The sequence below is a fragment of the Alligator mississippiensis genome, chromosome 11, assembly GCF_030867095.1.
Source record: "Alligator mississippiensis isolate rAllMis1 chromosome 11, rAllMis1, whole genome shotgun sequence".
NCBI lineage: Eukaryota > Metazoa > Chordata > Crocodylia > Alligatoridae > Alligator > Alligator mississippiensis.
The window spans coordinates 65,309,853-65,330,369 of record NC_081834.1 but is presented as its reverse complement, the minus strand read 5'-3'; positions in this window follow the sequence as shown (position 1 = coordinate 65,330,369).

Genomic DNA, 20,517 nt, shown 5'->3' with positions numbered 1-20,517 from the left:
ACCGATTGCCTCTCTCTTTGAGAATTCATTGGCTTAAGCTTTGATAATCTTTTCTAGAGTTTCTACTGGGTCACTAATGTGGTTTCTGCTTTAACATGATGACTACTGTGATATTATAATTAGGCACCTTGTTCCTTGCTGAGAGGTACAAGGGCCTGGCTCTGGGAATGGAATCTCCTGACACTGGACTCCTCTTTTAGGTTAAATCCTCGAGTTTTAAGGACAGACCTTTCAGGAATCTATAATAATGTCTGTGAGCCATAGGAGAACCCCTTTGTTGAGCCCAATTTCATCTTTCACTAAAACATTTCTTCTGGAAGTCATCCCATCTTGATATGACAGACATCAGCTCATGACTAGTTTTTTTTTCACTGGAAGTTTTCACCAGGGATCAATAATCTTCAGCACTAATAGTCAAGGCTTACATGACTTGAATGTGTTTGGTTTCTACTTCCAACTCTAGATTTTTGAGTTGTCTTTCTGTCTACAGACATTTGGTCCTGGGTATTTTTTGTTTGTTAATTTATTTATACATTGTTACTGGATCACCTCACATCAGAAATAAACACGGACACCCTTTGCTGCACACTTCCATGAAGGACAGGGGGATAACTTTCCTTTTCTGTTACCTTTCATAAGTGCTTTGCACATACAAACAACCATTAGCTTAGGCCTTCATGCTGTACCATCAAACTGGGAACTGAAGTCAAGTCATATGTCCACTATGGGTGACACACTATTTGCTGATGGAACCATGAAAGGCATAAACATAACTGACTTGAGTGGCTGAACTGGAGTTTTATGTTTTATTCCTATGCATCAATTCTATGCCCAGGATCATCCAAATGCCACAATAAAATCCCCTAGTGGACTTACATATAACTCCTGTAGACTGTTGCAAATAGTATCATGTCTGGGTATTGCATGACAAATAGTCATGGAACATGTGAAATTAAACTTTAAAGGAGCTAAGGAAGTTGGTGGCAGCAGAACCCTGCAAAAGAGACATACATTTGCCCTATTTGTTGTTTGCAATCTGGGAAGTCCCCACCATGCAAGAGACTCCAAAGCAATTCTGATATAATAAAAGGCTTAGTCCGTCCATCTGTCTGTCTGTCTGTTATAATGCTTTTTCCCAACTGCACATACTGCTTGGCTGTGCAGGCCAGGCAGCTGGGGGTGGGACTAGCTGAGCTAAAGTGGGAGCCCCGCTGCCAGCACTGCCTCCTCCTGAGGTCTCCCAGTGCAGTGGCTTACTCCACCCCACCTGCACATGAAGCAAAAAAATAAATTGGTGTGAGCACTTTACAAGCAGTACAGCCAGCTGAGGAAAGATGGGAGCCCCTATATGGGGCTTACCTCCTTCTGCAGCCTCCAGTGTGGTGGCTCCCTGTACCCCACTTCCACAAAAAAAAAAAAAAATGGGTGGAGCACTTTAAAAGTGGTGGGGCCAGCTGAGAAAAATCAGGAGCCCCTCCATCATAGTGGGGTTGGACCCAAAGAGGGGGAGGGGGAGCAGAGTTGGATCATGTGGGGGGAGGGGGGTGGGGTGGGGTCAGACCTTAACTGGGGGGAGAGGGGTGGGGTGAGACCTGAATTGGGGGCAGGGGGGGTTGTGTCTGACCTGAAGCAGGTGGGGGAGTGGGGGGGGGTCAAATCCAAACTAAGAGGGGATGGGGTAGAGCAGGGTCAGACCTGAAACAGGGGGAGTGAGTGGGGTGTGACCCGAAGCAGGGGGGCGGGTGGTGGGGTGGGGTTGGACCCAAATTGAGAGGGGGGAGAGCAGAGTCAGAACTGAATGGGGGGAGGGGGGTGGGATTGGAGGAGACAAGGTGGGGAATTGAGGTCAGACATAAACTGCATGGAGGGTGTGTGGGTTCAGACCTAAAGAGGGGGGGAGGGGAGGGGGGGTTCACACCCAAATCGGGGTGGGAGGTTGGACCTGAAGAAGTGGGGTGGTGCAGGGTTGGACCCAAAGTGGGAGGGAAGAAGGAGGGGTTGGACCTGAACTGGGGGGGGGGGTGGAGCGGGGTCACACCCAAACCAGAGGGGGAGCAGGGTTGGACCTGAACTGGGGCGGGGGGAGGGGTGGGAATGGGGTCAGACCTGAACTGGGGGAGGGGAGGCAGAGCCAGAGCTGAACAAGGGGGACGGGGAGGAAGTGGGGGCGGGGTCTAAGCTTTGCTGTTTGCTATTTGCTCTAAGGTTACTCTGTGATACAGCTCTGTCCTGTACCCACACCCAAGCCTACCCCCTGTAATCAATAAAGTTCTTCATTGTACTAAGCATGGTGAACTGGCTAGGAGGGGGAGAGGGCATGCCCTTGTGCCCCCTTGGTTTGGTCCTTGCAGTGGGTCAAGCCCCCTCAAGGTCTATAAGGTCTGTGCATCCCAGGGGGCACAGGGCCATGGACAGACCAAGACTCCCGGGTAGTGACAGTGGTGACCCCGGGCTCCCTGGTGCACTCTGGGAAGGGGGTCAGCCAGACATGAGGAGCCCCAGGGAATTACTCAGAACTTGGTAGGTGGCCAGGCATAGTGGAGTGGGTGGCTCAGTGCAGGACTGCCACCTGTTGGCCTGCCACAGTCCCAGCCAGTCCCTTTTCCCCCATAATTCTTGACAGACAATTTGCTAGTATTATAATAAGAATGCCCAACTCTGACTGGGTCATTTTGTTACTTTTCTTGGTGGAAAGTAAATAGTTAGGCAAAGGGCAGGGGTACTAAGAGGTTCTGATATGAGTTTGGGGAGGTAGTTTATGAAGTTTGCCTAATGGGGAGTTTTCATGGGACCCAGGTAGATTGTTGTAACTTCCTGAAATCATGGAGGTCTTTAGAAGTCCTCAGTGCCTCTGTCTGTTTTACATTTGAAAAGGTCCCCCAACATATTTCATATGTGTCATCAATGACAATAACCCCCACATTCCTTTAAAAGTCAAGAAGATGAGAAGTCAGAGATATTTCATCATCAGATGAAGCAGCATCAGATGAATCCCAAGCAGTCTTCTTCACTAAGCTCCACATTCTGTTCCACCTCTAAGCTACCTAAGGCCAGTCCTATGTCTTAGTGCACATGTCTACACATGCAAATGCTTCTGGATGCATTTACTCTGGGGTAATTTACTCCAGATTAAACCCACTGCATGAGCAGGCATTTGGAAGCAGATTTTCTCCCCCCTGCCACTCCCCCCCCGCAGCAACCAAAGGGAGCTCTAGGCTCCCCCTGGATATTAACCCAGGGTCTGTTAGGGAGCACAGGGCTAGAAGACAGTTGTCTCCTGGTGGGGTCTGGGAGATTGATCCCTAACCATAGGAACTGCCTGCTTCTGGGGCAGGCTCTGTTGGTGGAGCCCGGGTGGAGACAATGCCCCCCTGTCTATATGTGCCATACTGTGTAGTAACTAGTCAGCTGTTAATTTGCTACCTGCATCTGCAGGTAGCAAATTAACTGCTCATAAGAGCAAATTACTGTGTGCCAAAGTTCTGCACATGTAGAGTGTGATGCTTACTGTGCAGTAATTTGTAGACACACCCAGAGTCTCAGTAACTCTGCAGATTTAAGAGACTAAGCAGCCTTAGATGCTGCTTGTAATTGGCAGAGAGAAGCTAATGAGGGACTTGTCAGACCAAAAAGAGGACTCAGGCTGGAGCTATATAAGCCCAGAACCTGCACTGGCCAGGGAGTCTCTTTTCCTGGCAACCTTAAAGTGAGGAGCTCCTGGCTGTAGGGCAGCAGGGTTCCTGTTGGGATCTTATTTTAGCTAAATGACTCTTCTGGTCTAGGAACAGAGTCATATTCCCTGGGCAGAGAAAGACTAAGTTTATGGACAAGTGGCCTTTGCTTTATGTTAAACTCTAGAGGGCTTGAAGTACCTATCAGGGGGTCCATGTGCCCAGGGAAGGGTGAGCCTGGAATAGAGGCTATGAGTACCCAGAAGAGGGGCTCCATATGAGGCTGGAGGGTCTGAGAGCCTGGAGGAGGGGCTGAGTGTGGAACCAGAAGGTCCAAGAGTCCGAGGGGGCCCCAGTGTGTAGGCTAGAGTATGGCTCTGGGTCAAAAGGTATATCTGCTGGGAGATGAGGAAAGTTTGCCCTCTTAAATGAGCATAGGGCTGTTTCTCCTGTTGTTTATGTTTCTGTTATAGCCCAGGGGCTTATAGTTTAAGTTACTGCTTATATTGGTGGTTTGGGTTGGGAATGTAAGGGGGAGTTTATGGAGATCCCATTAGTGCCCAAGGGAGGCACAATTCCCTTGAGACCTGCCATGGGAAGGCACAACACCTGAACTACGCTTGAGCCCAGAGAGGGGCAGCATGCAAGGCTGCAGAGACAGACAGGGGCCAGGACCTGGCACCTGGGCTGGGCTCAGTCCCAAGCAATTGTTAAGTCCAGAGTGGGCACACTGCTACATTAGGGCCACAGACCCAGACAGGGGCCAGAAGTCCAGCCATCGAGAGAGGTGTAGTGAAACAGGGGCTAGGGGCCTGGCCCCAAGAAGAGTGAAGCCACTCAGGGGCCAGAGGCCTGGCAGAAAGGGGGTAGGGTTCCAGGGATCAAAAGGGACAAACTAGAGCTAGTGCCTCAAAGACAGGTCTGATGCAGTAGGCCTGCACCAGAAAGTCTACATGAGAGAAAAGGAGGTTGGTGGCTGAGGAAGCCAAAGCCCAACAAGTGAACAATGCTATAATAAATCCATGAGGCTTGGGGCATAGTGTAGGGGAGGAAAAGAAGCCACACACTTTTTCCTTAAGGCTACAGATTCTCTACAAGGGCCTAGTCAGGCTGAAAGGGACCTATCAGGACTGAGGGCTGGATGGAGACCCAGTGGAAAAGTGTTAGGAGTACGGCTCACTCTAAGGCCTGTTGGAATCCTCCCTGAATCAACGTTTAATATTAAGACATGGGTGAGCAATGTAGGGAGAGTGGCATTACAGTCTGAGCCAGGCTGGAGCTGCAGGGCCAACAGGAGGCATCACAGCTGCCCCTATGGCCATGAGACCTGCATCCATGAAGCTCTACAGATGATTTGCTAGTCTTAGGAATCTTCTACTGTGAATTTTCTCCTTCAGAAGGCCTCTATTTTCACTCTCTTAGGGTGTTTATAGACATGCCTGGGAAGGCAGGATTGGGGTGTTGCACCCAAAAGCCATGCTAATTAAAGCTCCCAGAGATTCATATGCATCAACTTAAAAATGGTGGTGAGGGTGCTTGAACTAAAGCTTGTCAAACAACTTTAGTATGAAGAACCCCACTGACAGTTTTCAGTACAGGAACACATACATATGGCACTGAAAATTGCTGGAGCACATTAATTTCCATGTTGCTGCATGCTGAATTAATCAAGTCTGAGCCAAAGTTCTGGAATTACAGTACATTGGACAAGCCTTTCTACACATGTATAGGAGCTCCTAGATTTCCTAATTTCCCATCCTTCAACACTGTCTGGTCTTGAGCCTCTGCCTTCGCTTCCTTCCCCTTCTCCCTTTTCCAGTCACAAACAGCCTTCTTGCTGATGAACTCTCTTCTTACGCATAACTTTCAAAGTTATTTGAAGAGCCCAGTTACAACAGCAGCAGAACTGCAGTTCTTTCTTTCCCAGACAAGCCAGCTATTGTTATGTTGTTACTCCATCCGGGAAACAGGAAGCCGTTAGCAGTTGCACCAACTCATGTTCTTCCAGGGTTCTCCCAAAATAGCTTCAATACATACAGAGAATCATGATTCTAACAAATGTATGGTGTTACATAGCATAGGGGTGGTTGCTTGGTTGTTTTTTAACACCTCCTTACCCATCCCCCTATCTGCGTGGCATTCTCATCCCTTTCCTCTGCCCAGTCTTCTGCTCTACTTTCTGCTAGGGCTATGCAAAGTTTCAGTCCCTAATTTGATTTGGCCAAATCTCTGAATCCAGATTGAATCATAGGACCCATTAATCTCTGAGAGGGACAGGGAATCAGTCCTAGGCACAGGGCCTGGTGGAAGACCAAGGGCTGTAACATGAGTAGCAACAGCACCACATGAGGGAAGTAAGAAGGAACAAAGTAATGTGAGAGAGCATCAGGAAGCCAGAATCAACTTCCTGGAGCCTGGAAAAGACTCACAACTGTGCATGCACCCTTTATAGCCTACCTTAAGGTTGTCTTATGGGGTTCTAGCACATGTTTATGGCATTTCCTGGGAGGTCAGTGGACCTGGATCTAACAGACTGGGCTGTTTTAAAGACTGAGAGAGACTTGGAAAAAGACTGTTGGAGCTCAGTAAGTCCCAAAAATAATATATCTGTTGAAGAATGTGGGCAGTTTAAAGGGTCCTGCAGGAATTGAAAAGGTCCTACAGCAGTTGAAGGGCACTGTAAAAGTGAACTGAGAGTGAGCTGCAGCAATGTAAAGGGACCAGAAGAAGTTTGAGGTTAATCACTGTAGTTTGAAGGGCTGCTCAGCATGAAGGGCTGCTCGAGGAGCAAGAGCACAAATGTGTCCTGTGCTGAGGTGGAAGACTTTAAGTGGAGAGTAGTGTAAACCCCAGCAGCCTATCTGAGCTATAAGATGAACTATTCAAGTTCTCAGCTGTTTTCTGATGCACTGGTCAAGGAGGCAGCATGTCTGCAGTGGCAGTTGAAGGTGGAATGGCAAAGGTGTGAGCAGGCTGAGGCCAAAGTAGCTGTCTTGAGGCGACAGTTGGTGGCAGGGAGCAAAAAAAGTAAAAACAAGGAGCTAAAGCTCCTGCTGGCTGTTAATGTAGGAAAAAAGGAGCACAAGAAGATGATCATGATGAAATCAGAAATAAGCCTAGAGCAGGAGGAGAAGGTGTGCACACTCCATGAGACAGTGATCAGAGTAGACCTGGGGACAGAAGAAAATGCCACAGTGATCAGAGCCACCGCTGCTACCCACTGTCTGGCGCTGCTGCCACTTTGTGTCCAGCAACACACAAGCCACCCCCACCACACTCCACATCTGGCCCTCACACACCCCCACACGCTGCTCCATGTCTGGCCCTGAACCAACATCCCCCCTCTGTGGCTCCCTGTCTGGGCCTGTGCCCCCCTGCCTCTCTGTTTTTGACCCATCCCAAGCAGTGGATTAATGTGTACTGAGGCCCTGGGAAAACACAAAAATGGGGGTTCCCTCCCCCCAGGAACTGGGATGAAATGGAGGCAGGGTCCCTTGTCCTCCTGGTGCTGGCAGAGGACTCTGGGGGGACCCTTGTGGGCAGGGGTGGGAGGGGCACATGCCATCTCTTCTTCCTGCTCCCTGCCCCCCTCTCCTGCTATGGCCAAACATAGACACACATGGGTGTGTACACAGATGGGTGCACACTCTACTCTCACTCACTCTCTGAACATGGACACACAGACACAAACATATTCTTCCTACCAGGAACACAGACACAGAGACGCACACACGCACACACACACACACGCACGCAGGTGGATGCACACTCAGGCAGAGATGGGCACCTGCCATAAGCAGACACACACATGCACACACACACACACACACACACACACACACACACACACAGATGTGCAGACACATACACATACACAGAATCAGATGCATGCAGATGGCCTGATGTGCAGACACAGAAACACAGATGCATACACACAGATGAGCACAGATGCAAAGAGATGCACACACACACACACACACTCATGCACAGACACAGACAAGTGCATGCACACATACGTACATGCACACCCAGACACATACCTTCCCCTCCAAGGACCTCCGCTCTCTCTCACTCTCCATCATACTGAGACAGCCCTCTTCCCCTCCTCCCCCACCCCTAGCACAGCAGCGTCAGTGGAGGGGCTCCCACTTTTCCTTAGCTGCTTCCACCACTGTTAAAATGATCTTCTCAATTTATTGAGTGCCCTTGTGTGGAAAAGGGGCACAGGGAGCAGCCGCACCGTGTATGGAGGAGGAGGCAGAGTTGACAGGAAGGCTCTCACTTTTCCTTAGATGGCCCCGGTGCTAAACTGCTCCTGGCAATTTTTTTTTGCCTTTGTGGAGGTGGGGCACAGGGGGCTGCAGGAGGAGGAGGAGGACATGGGGGGGCTTCCAATTTCCCTCACCTGACCCCAGTGCTATTAAATTGATCTTCTCAATGTATTGGTTTCTAAGTTGTGGTAGACGGGCACAAGGAGCAGCTGCACCAGAGGCTAGAGGAGGAGGCGGGGCCAATGGAGGGGCTTCCACTTTTCCTCAGCTGCCCCCCCCCCCCCACTTCTACAGTGCTCATGGCATTTTTTTGCCTCTGTGGAGGTGGGGCAGAGGGAGCCGCAGCACCAGAGGCTGCAGGAGGAGGCGGCACAAGTGGAGAGGCTCAAATTTTAACTCAGCTGGGCCTGCCCCCAGCTTCCCAGCCCACACAGCCAATTGGGGAATGCACAGTTGGGCAAAAGGGTTACAGACAGACAGACAGACAGACTAAGGCTTTTATTATATTAAAATAATGGGTTTTATACCAGGCAAGGAGATTAAGACATGGTTGTTTTAAACTAAAAGCAAGTTTATTGAACCCTAACAGGTAGGGCTGTGTGAGTCTTTGGATCAGGCTTCAGATCCGATGCCGCTTCGGCCGCTTCGGCTTCTGAAGCAGCATGCCTGGATCAAAAAGCGGGCTCAGGCAAGCTATCCCAAGTGGTTTGGAGCACCTGAAGTGCTTTGGATGTGCTTAGGATGCTTCAGATAACTTGACTTTGGACAGCTTGACTTACAATTAGAAGAAGAAGGAGGAGCGGGGGAGGGAAGGAGATTGGGTGGGGGAGGGGTAGCTGGGGGGAAGATTGACACCTGTAGGTGGCCAGTGAGAAGGATTTCACCCTGGATACCTTTCCAATGACAGTGTCTGTGGGGTGGGACTACAATCAGTATAAAAGTCTCTGTTTCGAGGCATGCTGTGTCTTTTCCCAGCTTGTTCCCTGTCAGCAACTGTGTGACAGAGGAACGCTCAGACTGAGGCATTGTGGCTTCTTGGCTCAGTACTAGTTGAACTTCCCTGCTCCTTTTTCTTGTTACAAAGGTGTGGGTAGGATTTAGCTTAGCTTAGCTTAGCTATTTTATTCAACTATTATTAGTATTACTATTCAATTTATTTCCTTGAATTTATATTAGCTCTTTTTTCTTTGGAAACTTAAAAAAAAAGGTGTGTTTTCCTTGCCAGTGTGATCTATCACTGTGCAGGTAGGCACTGATTGGTTGCACGCACACACACACACACACACACACACACGTGCACACACACACACACGCACAGATACAGAGACAATATAGATAAAAATCAGATATTCATAGCAGAAGAAGACACAGACAGACAATACACACTTTTTACAGAACGCTTAACACTGAAAAAAAAACAGTCAAAGAAGAGGCCAGTGCACACAAGCAACAGAGGGAATAAAATGCACAATACAAAAGAATTCATACACACACACACACAGAGCCCTTTTGCAGCACAGGAAAGATCAATATGAAGCATGTTGGAAAGGCAAGTGCAAGGTCTTCTGGCAGGGGAGGGAGAGGGGGTAGGGGGGTAGAGCTGCAAGCTCCCCCCCTCCCCCATCCCAAACACAGATGCATTCTATTCCTGAACAGCCATGACATCAGTGTTACCTCTCAGCTCTGCGTTCTTGGGGAACCCTGGCACAGGACACAGTCTGTCTGACTCACAAAGAATCCACCCCCACCCACCCACCTAAACAAAACTCATTGAGATGCAGTGGGAGACTCACCTAAAACCCTCCAGATCAGGGTGACAAGAGTGAAACAACTGCCCTAGGTCTCATTTGCATCCGAGATGGAACCAGATGACCATTCATTTACATGGGAGATGGAGAACAGAAAGCCCGAAGCAAAGACTGCAGTGAATTCTGGGACCAGAGAAACAGGGGAGCACTGCATGATGGGGAATCTGTGCTGTAAATGTTAATCAACCCCCATTTACACACACCCAGCTCAGCATTTATCAGTCCAGTTCTAATCTAGATTTACAAAGGACTTCCCCCCCCCACACACACACATACCTCTAAGCAGAAGTAAAGTTTAATAGACATCTTAGGCCGTACATTCCCCGGTCCAACTATGGGAGGCCTATTTAAACTTGATTGGCTAAAACTCAGTTGCCAGGTTAGGGAATGCTGAGGCAAGAGACCGAGTCAGAGGGGGTATGGGCAACATTTGAACAATGGTAAAGGGTTCATCACAGCGTCCAGCCCATTGGAGCCCTGACCACAAATGTTGTCATACTTTTCCTGGGATGACTGGTGGAAGTCCTCTCTTCAAAAGGTTATAAACACCCTAATAACTGCCTTAAGTCTGTTAAAAGACTATAGTAGGATCTGCAAAAGTCATGCTAAGCTGAGGCTTGTTCACAACAACTAAAAATCCAAAACCCTGATGCTGCAAGCTATCTATTGTTTCTGAAGAAACCATGAGATATCCCATCAGTATATCTGCTATCCATAGGAATTTCAAGATGGCTCCCAAGTGTCTGGGTACTCCCTAACCTTATGCGTTTCCTGATTATCAGTTCCTTGAGATGTTCCAAACCAGATAACCCCTTGTCAACAGAAAAGACAATGACTTACACTATTGAGAATGCTTTGAAGAAGCTGAACGGAGGGTATAAAAATCTGTAAAAGAGCAGCAGTGTGTGTGCTTCAAGAAGAAAAAAATCTCTCTGATACCATCCACTGTTCTTCTCGAGAGGCTGGAGGAAACATATTATCTCCCTTCAAGGATTGTGCTACAAACTTTACCTGTCAGCTTTGCAGCCCGAGTACCTTGGACTGGTGAGATCTCAGCTCTATCTCTCTCTCTTTTCTCTCTAGGCATAAATTTCTGAACCTGAACTGTATTAATTAAGCTTGAGCTAAGTTTCCCCAAATACTTAGTGCAACCAGGGTAGTATAGTAATTGCTTGTGTTTGTTTTTCCTTTGCATGTCTATTACTACTAGTACCATTATATATTTCATATACTTAGCAATAAATAACTTTTATAGTCAAACTGGTAGTAACTGGGTATATATTTCCTTCTCTTCTTCTCCTTCCCCACATGCTCTGCAGCAACGCTTCTTTTACCGAAGCTAAAGATCCCTGTGAAGCCCAAACATACTGTGGGGTCTGCTCATCAAGAGGCTAAAGACTGGGACATGCTGAGTTTGAGACAAATAAGGGGATCAGCTTGTACAGGCTCATTGACCAAGTTTGGCTCATTCGTGCCCTTATGAACTGAATGCTGGCCCACGAGGGTGTCAGCTGGACACCCAGCTGGATTCAGAGGGATTCTGTTCACCTGTGTGCTTGTGTCTGACTGCAGTGTATTGTTGCTCTGATGAACTGATTCTTGGCATATGAGGGTGTCAGCCTGTCCATGCTGATCAACCCAGCTGGGTTAGGCATGTTGCATTAAGCTGTATCTGTTTGTGTGTATGATTGATTTGGTGACTGGAGGAACCCAGCCCCATAGAAACAGAGTCCTGCAAGATAGCTCCATTGGGGTGAGGACTTGCAGAAGGGAGATATACAGCTCCGTATAGACACACAAGTAACACAAGCAGCACATTGATAGAATTACCAAGACCTTAGCAACATATTCCTAATAAATGAGCACTTCCCAAAGTAATGGGCAAATCTGGTAACACCCCTCTGCTCTACCTCTCTGCTTTACTTTTTCTCTGTCTAATTTCTACCAATTTGCACTTTCACTGACATCCTGCCATAATTTTAGCTTCTCTCATTCCTCAGAGTCTTAGACCAGCAGAGACTCCCTATGCCTGAAGAAGGGTGACTGTGCCTGAAAGCTTTCCAAGAACTTTTTTTTCAACTACTCAGTTGGTTTAATAAAAAATATCTCATCTAATCAAAGAACCTTGCCTACCTAGTTCCTCCATGTAGATTTTTCCATTTTTGCCTGTACAATTTCATTTATGGAGCTTTGCAGCTGATTTGGCAGTCTCAGAAATCTCCTAATGTGGATTTTCTCCTTCAGGGACCTTTCTATTTCCACTCTCTTATTGTTGCTAATTTCTCTTCCTTCTGTACTGTCTGGTCTCAGGTCTCTGGTTTATCTTCTTCCCCATTCTCCCTTTTCCATCCACAAAAACAAAACAAAAAACCAAACAAACAAACAAAAAATCCTTTTCTTCATTCAACCCTCTTCTTACTCAGAGCTTCCAAATGAACTGGGACTAGCCCAAGTAAAACAGCAGCATAATTGTGGTTCTTTCTTTCCCTGTTAAATGAGCTATTATTATGTTGTTACTTCACCCAGAAAACAGGAAGCTATCAGTAGTTCCATCAATTTGTGTTTGTCCATGGGTTTTCACAAAATAACTTTACCACACCCCAAAAGAATCAGGGTTCTAGCAAATTTATAGTGTTATATATTGCTATGTTCATCTACCACCCCTTCCCCACCCCTGATTAAATAAATAAATAAATAAATAAACATGAAGATTTACAGAACTGGGGGCTAATAGTCAAGTTCTATAAATTATCCCTGTATGCTCCCCATGTGCCACTGTCATCCCTTTCCTTTGCCTGATCTGCTGCCAGCCTTTCTACTTCCTACCAAAACTGCTGCTGCAATCTCTGCTTCCTTCCTTATCTGCTACTGCGCTGCGTGTTCCTTCCTCAGTCCACCACAGGCCACCACATTCCCACACAGAGGATTCCTGTGCCACAGATTGGCTACCTCTGGTCTTGTTTGACAAGACTAAACTAGATCATTTGTCCAGGAAGTATGAGGCATCCATTTTCCTCCTTTTCCAAGAAGACACAAACCCATCTGTCACAGAGCACTTGGGTGCCTGCTCCTAAAGAGGGGAAACTGCTAAGGAAAGAGCCCTAGCAGTGAGTAAGGAGTCCAGCTGGTGGTCACCAGGGCAACTAGAGTAATTAATGACCCACACCTGCCAGCAGTCAGCTGACTGAAGGGGGCAGGGCCTGGCACATATAAACCCCATGGCTGAAGTGAGGCAGGGAGTTCCCTGCCAGTAGCCAAGGGGGAAGAAGTTTTCTCATGGAAGAGAGGAGAAGCCTGACTGCAGGAGCAGCATCTGACACTGCTGCTGGATGAAGTATCCCCGGTAGGCTTGAGTGATGTTTTAGCTGGGCAGCTTTAATATATGTTACAGCCCAGGGGCTTGTGTTTTTGTTTGTTGTTTGGCACTGGTGGTTTGGGTGAGGCTATTAGGGATTGGAGGAGGCCTCATAGGGGACCCACAGCAGTATGGGGGCCCCCATCACCAGTGAGGGTACAACATTTGTGGTGCACTGACCCCAGCCCCAGAGAAGGGGGCAGAGAGGACAAGAGGGCCACGTTATAACAAGGCCATGACCAAACAACGTCAATTCCAGCTGCGAGGCTTGGGGCATGGTAAAGGGGTGGTTGGAGCCCTAATAGCCCATAAGGCTAGGGTGCCCCTGAAGCACCCATTGCAGAGCAGGACCCACAAGGGGTCCGGGAGTCCACGGGGTCAGGTATTACGACAAACTGTGTCCAAGAGGATGTAAGGCAGCCTCCCATATATTTATTCTCCATCATAGACATGGTGGGCAAGAAACGAGGGTGCCCTTTGGGCCAACTTGGCATGGAAAGGGGGCCTTGGAGATCACAGCCATCTCACAGGACCCCGTGCCGTGACCTCTTCTCTCCTTCCAGAGTTCTTATCATCAGGGACCCTGGCTTTCTCTTTTTAAATCCCAATTTCAGATTTTAAAAAAGTAACCATGGAAAACATGGATTTAAGCTTTTATATATACACAAAAATTGTGGGGGGTTTTTTTGGTTTTTTTTGTGTGTTTTTATTCGTAGAAAACCAGGATCCCTGTGCATCAGCTTATAAGCTGCTTAATGTTTCTAATGGTGGCACTGCTCTCAACCTCTCTGACTAAACAACTTCATTTTGTAGCATTCAAAAAAGTATCTCTCTAGCCTAGCTGTCAGCTTTCAGGGTAGGTGTATCAGGCATTCTGGCTAAAGCTAGCAGCAGACTGCACACAGCAGGGTGGAGGAGTCTTCAGACTTGTGATTAGTCTTGACTACTTGCAACTAGCTGTGGTTTCTGCATCTCCACCTGTAAGACTGGGCCAGCTGAGACTGATAATTCACTTGCCATGGGAAGTTAAAGGTTCCTAGGTAAGCGAACTTGAGGAGATTGAGAAAAGAGAATCTGAGCTGGGAGGCAGAGTGAGGAACTAAGAGGGAGTCGGTTCCAGGTACTGGGTCTGGGAGAAGAATACAGGCAGCAATGTACAGAGCAGCTGCACTTAAGTAAGGAACTGGGAAGGGTAATGGTAATATGAGAGAATAGCAGAAAGGCAGAAGCATTCTCAGGGCCAAGAGAACATTCAAGGCTGTGAGTGTCCCCTGCATGGAATAGTTTCAGGTTGTGTGCTGGAGTTCCAATATACATTGGTAGCATATCCAGAGAGGCCACTGGACCCAGAAATAAAAGACTTGGCTGTGTTTGGAGACCCTGAGGGACTTGATAAGAGACCATTTGAACTAAGCGAATCCACATCCTGCTAAGTAGGATACCAAGGTCACCTGCTCCAAAGACTCGTGATGTATCGATGTTTGAGAACTATTTTTTGGAATATGTAGGAACAGTCCATGGCATGTGTAGCAGGTCTGATGCTGGGGCAGTGAAGTCACCCACTAGAGGCCACCTGGATCCCATGGGCCTCTCAAGATCCCAGCTTTGTGTTATAATTGGACAGGGAAACTTCCCCCAGGGGGCATGGGGAATGGCGGTTGTTTCAGTTCTTAGATCCTTGTCTTGGCTGAGGCCTTGGCCCACTGTGCTCTAGACCTTTGGCAAGGGTGCCCAGACACTGTGCCAGGACCTTACAGTCCTAGGACCCAGATCCACTCCTGCCCCTCACTGGATCTTCCCTCTGACCCAGACTTGCTTCCTGTGGACTTGCGGCCTCTTGTCCATACTCTCACTCTTTCCAGGCTCTGACCCCCTTGGCTCTGATCCAGATCCTTGTGGACTTTGAACTTGTGTTTTCAGTCCTTAGCACAATCACTCTTCTGAAAGTAGTGCTCACAACCTTGTAATATTTAGAACCTGGGGTGTCCATATCTCCTTTCTCCTGGTTCATATGCAGTACATATTCACATGCTCATCCACATACCTAATGAGCATGCACTGTAGACTGCTGAGGAGGGGTAGGAAAGGAAACACAAAAACATCTTCATGAGGAAAGAAGAAGTCTTTAAACTGTACCTAGCAAGACAGCTTGCCTAGAAGATGGTCAATGCCAGGTGAAGAGGGTCCTCCCATCTTTTAGCCCAAGAGCCTAGTGATTAAAAGCATTTCTACATGTAATTGTAGACTAAGGGTTGAGGTCCCCTCCAATCAAGGAGAGCTTCAATTTGCCTCTCTGTTCCTAGCTCACCGTGCACTCAGTACCAGGTCAAGCTGGGACCGCATACAAGGGGACATTTCTCTTACCTCCACCATTGATAAGGCTACAGTTGGAAGACTCATGTTTGGTTGTGTGTGCGTGCAGAGCTATGTCCCTGCCCAGTCAGAGAGCAGCCTACTCTGTATGCCGAGTAGTTTTGTGGTTAATTATATATCCACCCTGTATATGCAGCAGGAGTGCAGGAATTGTGTAAGAATGACTGCTCTGAATCTGGGCGTTACTTGGGTGGGGAAAAATGGGAAAGGATTTGTCAGTAGGGTCCAGAAAACAAGACCCACAAGAACCAGACCCTTAATGGGAGACCTAAACAAGATAATAGAAAATGCTGAAGGGAAGGTCATACATGGAATGCCCTTCTAGGTGGGGTCCAGATGCTCTAATCACCAGAAATATTGAGGAGGAAATGGAAAGAGGCATGTCCTGTTATCCAGGAAGTGGTATCTTTTAATTACAAGTTCTCTCTCAAACCTGAATAGAATCGACCCCTTCTCTGACCAGAGCACTGTTTTAGCCAGTTTACTGGCTCAGGTGGCGGAGCACTCCTCTCACTGGCCTGAGCCATTTGCTGGAAAGAGCACATGAGGGATGATGTCCATGTAGCGGGGTGCTTGTAGCACTCAGCTGGGAGGACAGAATCTTTGAGTGATTCCTACTGACAAGGCTGCTTTTTTCTCCTGTTATCTAAGGCCTATTTACTTTCAATAGACCAGTGGGGCTCAAAGCAGGGATCAAAACCCAGGCACCCCTTTTTTAATGTTGTTGCAGTAATTGGCACAGACAGATGTGGTTTAGAGGAAAGTGGTCAAAGACTCGCTTTCCTTTTTCCTTGTTGACATTCTGACTCTGACTCTTGCACTCTTGTCTGCACAGTAACCCAGCTCTTTGTAGAGAAAAAGTGAAGAGTACCACCTCTCCAGTCTGTTACAGGTCCGAAGGAGATCTGAGGGTTACAGCTCACTAAGATGATGGATAACCCAGAACCAAGATCTCACATTTCAAGAAGGAATATTCAAATCTCTAGTCACCAGTGAAGAAGAATTAGGTTCTTTGAATAACAAGGAAATGGAGATATTGGATGCATAGCTTGACTGAAGATGACACTCCAGGCACAGGCAGCTCTCATGCTGAAGCACCCGGGTGGCTCAGCCAGCCCCTCTGCAGGACATGGAGCCTGGTATGAGAACCCCTTGGCCCCTGCAACCCCAGGCTGCTCTGATTAGGCTCCATGTGCTTTTGCAGTGGCTGACTGAGGCACAAGGGTGAATCAGCATGGTGTGTGCCTGTCAGCTAGGCCCACACTGAAGCACCCTTTGCCTCAGTCAGCTGGGGCAGCATCTACAGGTGATCTGCTCCACATGAAAATACTCCACAGCGGAGTAGTATTTGTATTTACAAGCACTACCCTCCTAGGGCTCACAAAACTAATAAAGTCCATATGTTTATTATATGGTTAATTAGTCAATTGCACAATACACCTAATGTGGACATACTCACAAGGACAGACCAGCCTGAAGAAGGAGAACATTGGGCACCTGAAAGACATGGGGAGGCCAGCACTACAGAACAGGTAAGAAACAAGAAGGTAAGAAACAATGGGCCCCTTGGGACTCGGAGCGGGGCAGCAGCAAAGGCACCAGTCGCAGGGCTCAAGTGCCTATATACTAATGCTAGGAGCATGGGGAACAAGCAGGATGAATTAGCGCTCCTGCTTGCACTGAACACCTATGACTTAGTGGGGCTAACAGAGACCTGGTGGGATTCATCCCATGACTGGGCGGTACATATTGAGGGCTATAGATTGTATAGAAAGGACAGGTCAGGGAAGAAAGGGGGGGGGGGGGGTTGCACTTTATGTCAGTGAGCAATATACATCAACCCTCATCAAGACAGAATCCAAGGTTGAGGAAGTAGAAGGCTTGTGGGTTAGGCTACATGGGGGGCAAGGAGAAAGGGATTTGGTGGTAGGGGTCTGCTACAGAACCCCACACCAAGGGGAAGAAATAGATGCGGGGCTCCTGAGGCAACTCTCGGAGACCATAAAAGCTAAAGAGGCGGTAGTCATGGGGGACCTAAACTACCCGGACATCTGCTGGGAGTCACAGACAGCAAAGTCCCACCGCTCACGAAGGTTTCTAACCTGTGTACAGGACCTCCACCTGACACAGGAGGTACACGGTCCCACTAGGGGGAATGCCATACTGGATCTGGTATTGGCAACGGGAGATGACATGATAGGGGACCTCCAGATCGGTAGCTATCTGGGAGACGGTGATCACCTTATAATAGAATTCAACATAAGACGGCGAGTGGGTAAGGTAACTAGTAGGGTGAAAGTGCTAGACTTTAGGAAAGCTGATCTCATTGCACTCAGGCGATTAGTCAAGGACACACTGCAGAGTAGGAGTTTTGAAGGGATGGGAGCCCAAGAAGGGTGGCTGTGCCTAAAGGAAACGATCCTTTGGGCACAAAGCAAGACGATCCCTGAGCGAGGCAAAAAAGGGAAAGGGGCCAGGAGGCTTCCCTGGCTGACCAGAGAAATCCAGGGCAGCCTAAAGGCCAAAAGGAGAGCACATAAAGAGTGGAAACAGGGTGAGATCACTAAAGATGAATATACCTCCTCTGCTCGTGCTTGTAGGGAGGCAGTTAGGCGGGCCAAAGCTACCATGGAGCTGAGGATGGCAACCCAAGTAAAAGACAACAAGAAATTGTTTTTTAGATATTGGGAGTAAAAGGAAGGCCCAGGGAGGAATAGGACCCCTGCTAAATGGGCAGAAACAATTGGTGACAGACAGGGGGGACAAGGCTGAACTCCTCAACGAGTTCTTTGCCTCAGTGTTCCTAAGCGAGGGGCACGACAAGTCTCTCACTGGGGTTGTAGAGAGGCAGCAGCAAGGTGCCAGACTTCCATGTGTAGACCCTGAGACGGTGCAGAGTCACTTGGAAGAACTGGATGCCTTTAAATAGGCAGGCCCGGATGAGCTCCATCCGAGGGTGCTGAAGGCACTGGCCGACATCATTGCAGAGCCACTGGCAGGAATACTCGAACGCTCGTGGTGCACGGGCCAAGTCCCAGAGGACTGGAAAAGGGCTAACGTGGTCCCCATTTTCAAAAAGGGGAGGAAGGAGGACCCGGGCAACTATAGGCCAGTCAGTCTCACCTCCATCCTTGGTAAAGTCTTTGAAAAAATTATCAAGGCTCACATTTGTGAGAGCCCGGCAGGACAAATTATGCTGAGGGGAAACCAGCACAGGTTTGTGGCGGGCAGATCATGCCTGACCAATCTAGTCTCTTTCTATGACCAAGTTACGAAACGCCTGGACACAGGAGGAGGGGTGGATGTCGTATACTTAGACTTCAGGAAGGCCTTCGATACGGTATCCCACCCTATACTGGTGAACAAGTTAAGAGGCTGTGATGTGGATGACTGCACAGTCTGGTGGGTGGCGGATTGGCTAGAGGGTCACACCCAAAGAGTCGTGGTAGATGGGTCGGTCTCGACCTGGAAGGGTGTGGGCAGTGGGGTCCCGCAGGGCTCGGTCCTTGGACCGATACTCTAATGTCTTCATCAGCGACTTGGACGAGGGAGTCAAATGTACTCTGTCCAAGTTTGCAGATGACACAAAGCTATGGGGAGAAGTGGACACGCCGGAGGGCAGGGAACAGCTGCAAGCAGACCTGGACAGGTTGGACAAGTGGGCAGAAAACAACAGGATGCAGTTCAACAAGGAGAAATGCAAAGTGCTGCACCTAGGGAGGAAAAATGTCCAGCCCACCTACAGCCTAGGGAATGACCTGCTGGGTGGCACAGAGGTGGAAAGGGATCTTGGAGTCCTAGTGGATTCCAAGATGAACATGAGTCGGCAGTGTGACGAAGCCATCAGAAAAGCCAATGGCACTTTATCGTGCATCAGCAGATGCATGACGAATAGGTCCAAGGAGGTGATACTTCCCCTCTATCGGGCGCCGGTCAGACCACAGTTGGAGTACTGCGTGCAATTCTGGGCGCCACACTTCAAGAAGGATGCGGATAACCTGGAGAGGGTCCAGAGAAGGGCAACTCGTATGGTCAAGGGCCTGCAGACCAAGCCCTACGAGGAGAGACTAGAGAAACTGGACCTTTTCAGCCTCCGCAAGAGAAGGTTGAGAGGCGACCTTGTGGCTGCCTATAAGTTCATCACGGGGGCACAGAAGGGAATTGGTGAGTATTTATTCACCAAGGCGCCCCCGGGGGTTACAAGAAACAATGGCCACAAGCTAGCAGAGAGCAGATTTAGATTGGACATTAGGAAGAACTTCTTCACAGTTCGAGTGGCCAAGGTCTGGAACGGGCTCTCAAGGGAGGTGGTGCTCTCCCCTACCCTGGGGGTCTTCAAGAGGAGGTTAGATGAGTATCTAGCTGGGGTCATCTAGACCCAGCGCTCTTTCCTGCCTATGCAGGGGGTCGGACTCGATGATCTATTGAGGTCCCTTCCGACCCTAACATCTATGAATCTATGAATCGCTGCAGAGCAATAAGCTCCACAGTGTATTGCCTCCCCCCAATGGCATGTGTAGATGTCTCCACAAGTGCTATCCTACTGCAGAGTCACTTACTGTGCAGAAACACACACACAGATGCTGATTCATGAGTCAAATGTTCCTGGTTATCCCAGCCAGTAAGGATCAAACTCCTGCTTGCTGCCTAGCCATATGGTTTGGCAGCTGTAGGAGCCTCATTGCCTAGTTATCTCCTCTGCTGCCTGATGCAACCATTCCCTGCCCAGGCCTTATCTTGCTTCTGCCTTGTCAGCCTGGGGCTGCCCCCTGGACTTGAGGCCATGAGCAACATGTGCCCCCAGAGGCTGAGGAGGGCATGGTGACCACCTGCAGGTGGTGGCAGCAGGGGCATGGCAGTGGTGACTTCTGACAGGCAGCTGTAGTGGTGTCAGCTGTGGAGGCAGGCCAAGCAGGGAGCTCTCACAGGCAACTATGGCAGTGTTGGCAGAGGGGAGGGGGGTGGCAAATGACAACTGCTCACCAGGTTTGCACCACCCATCTCAGGGGGTGCATGTGCACCTTCATGCACTCCCTACA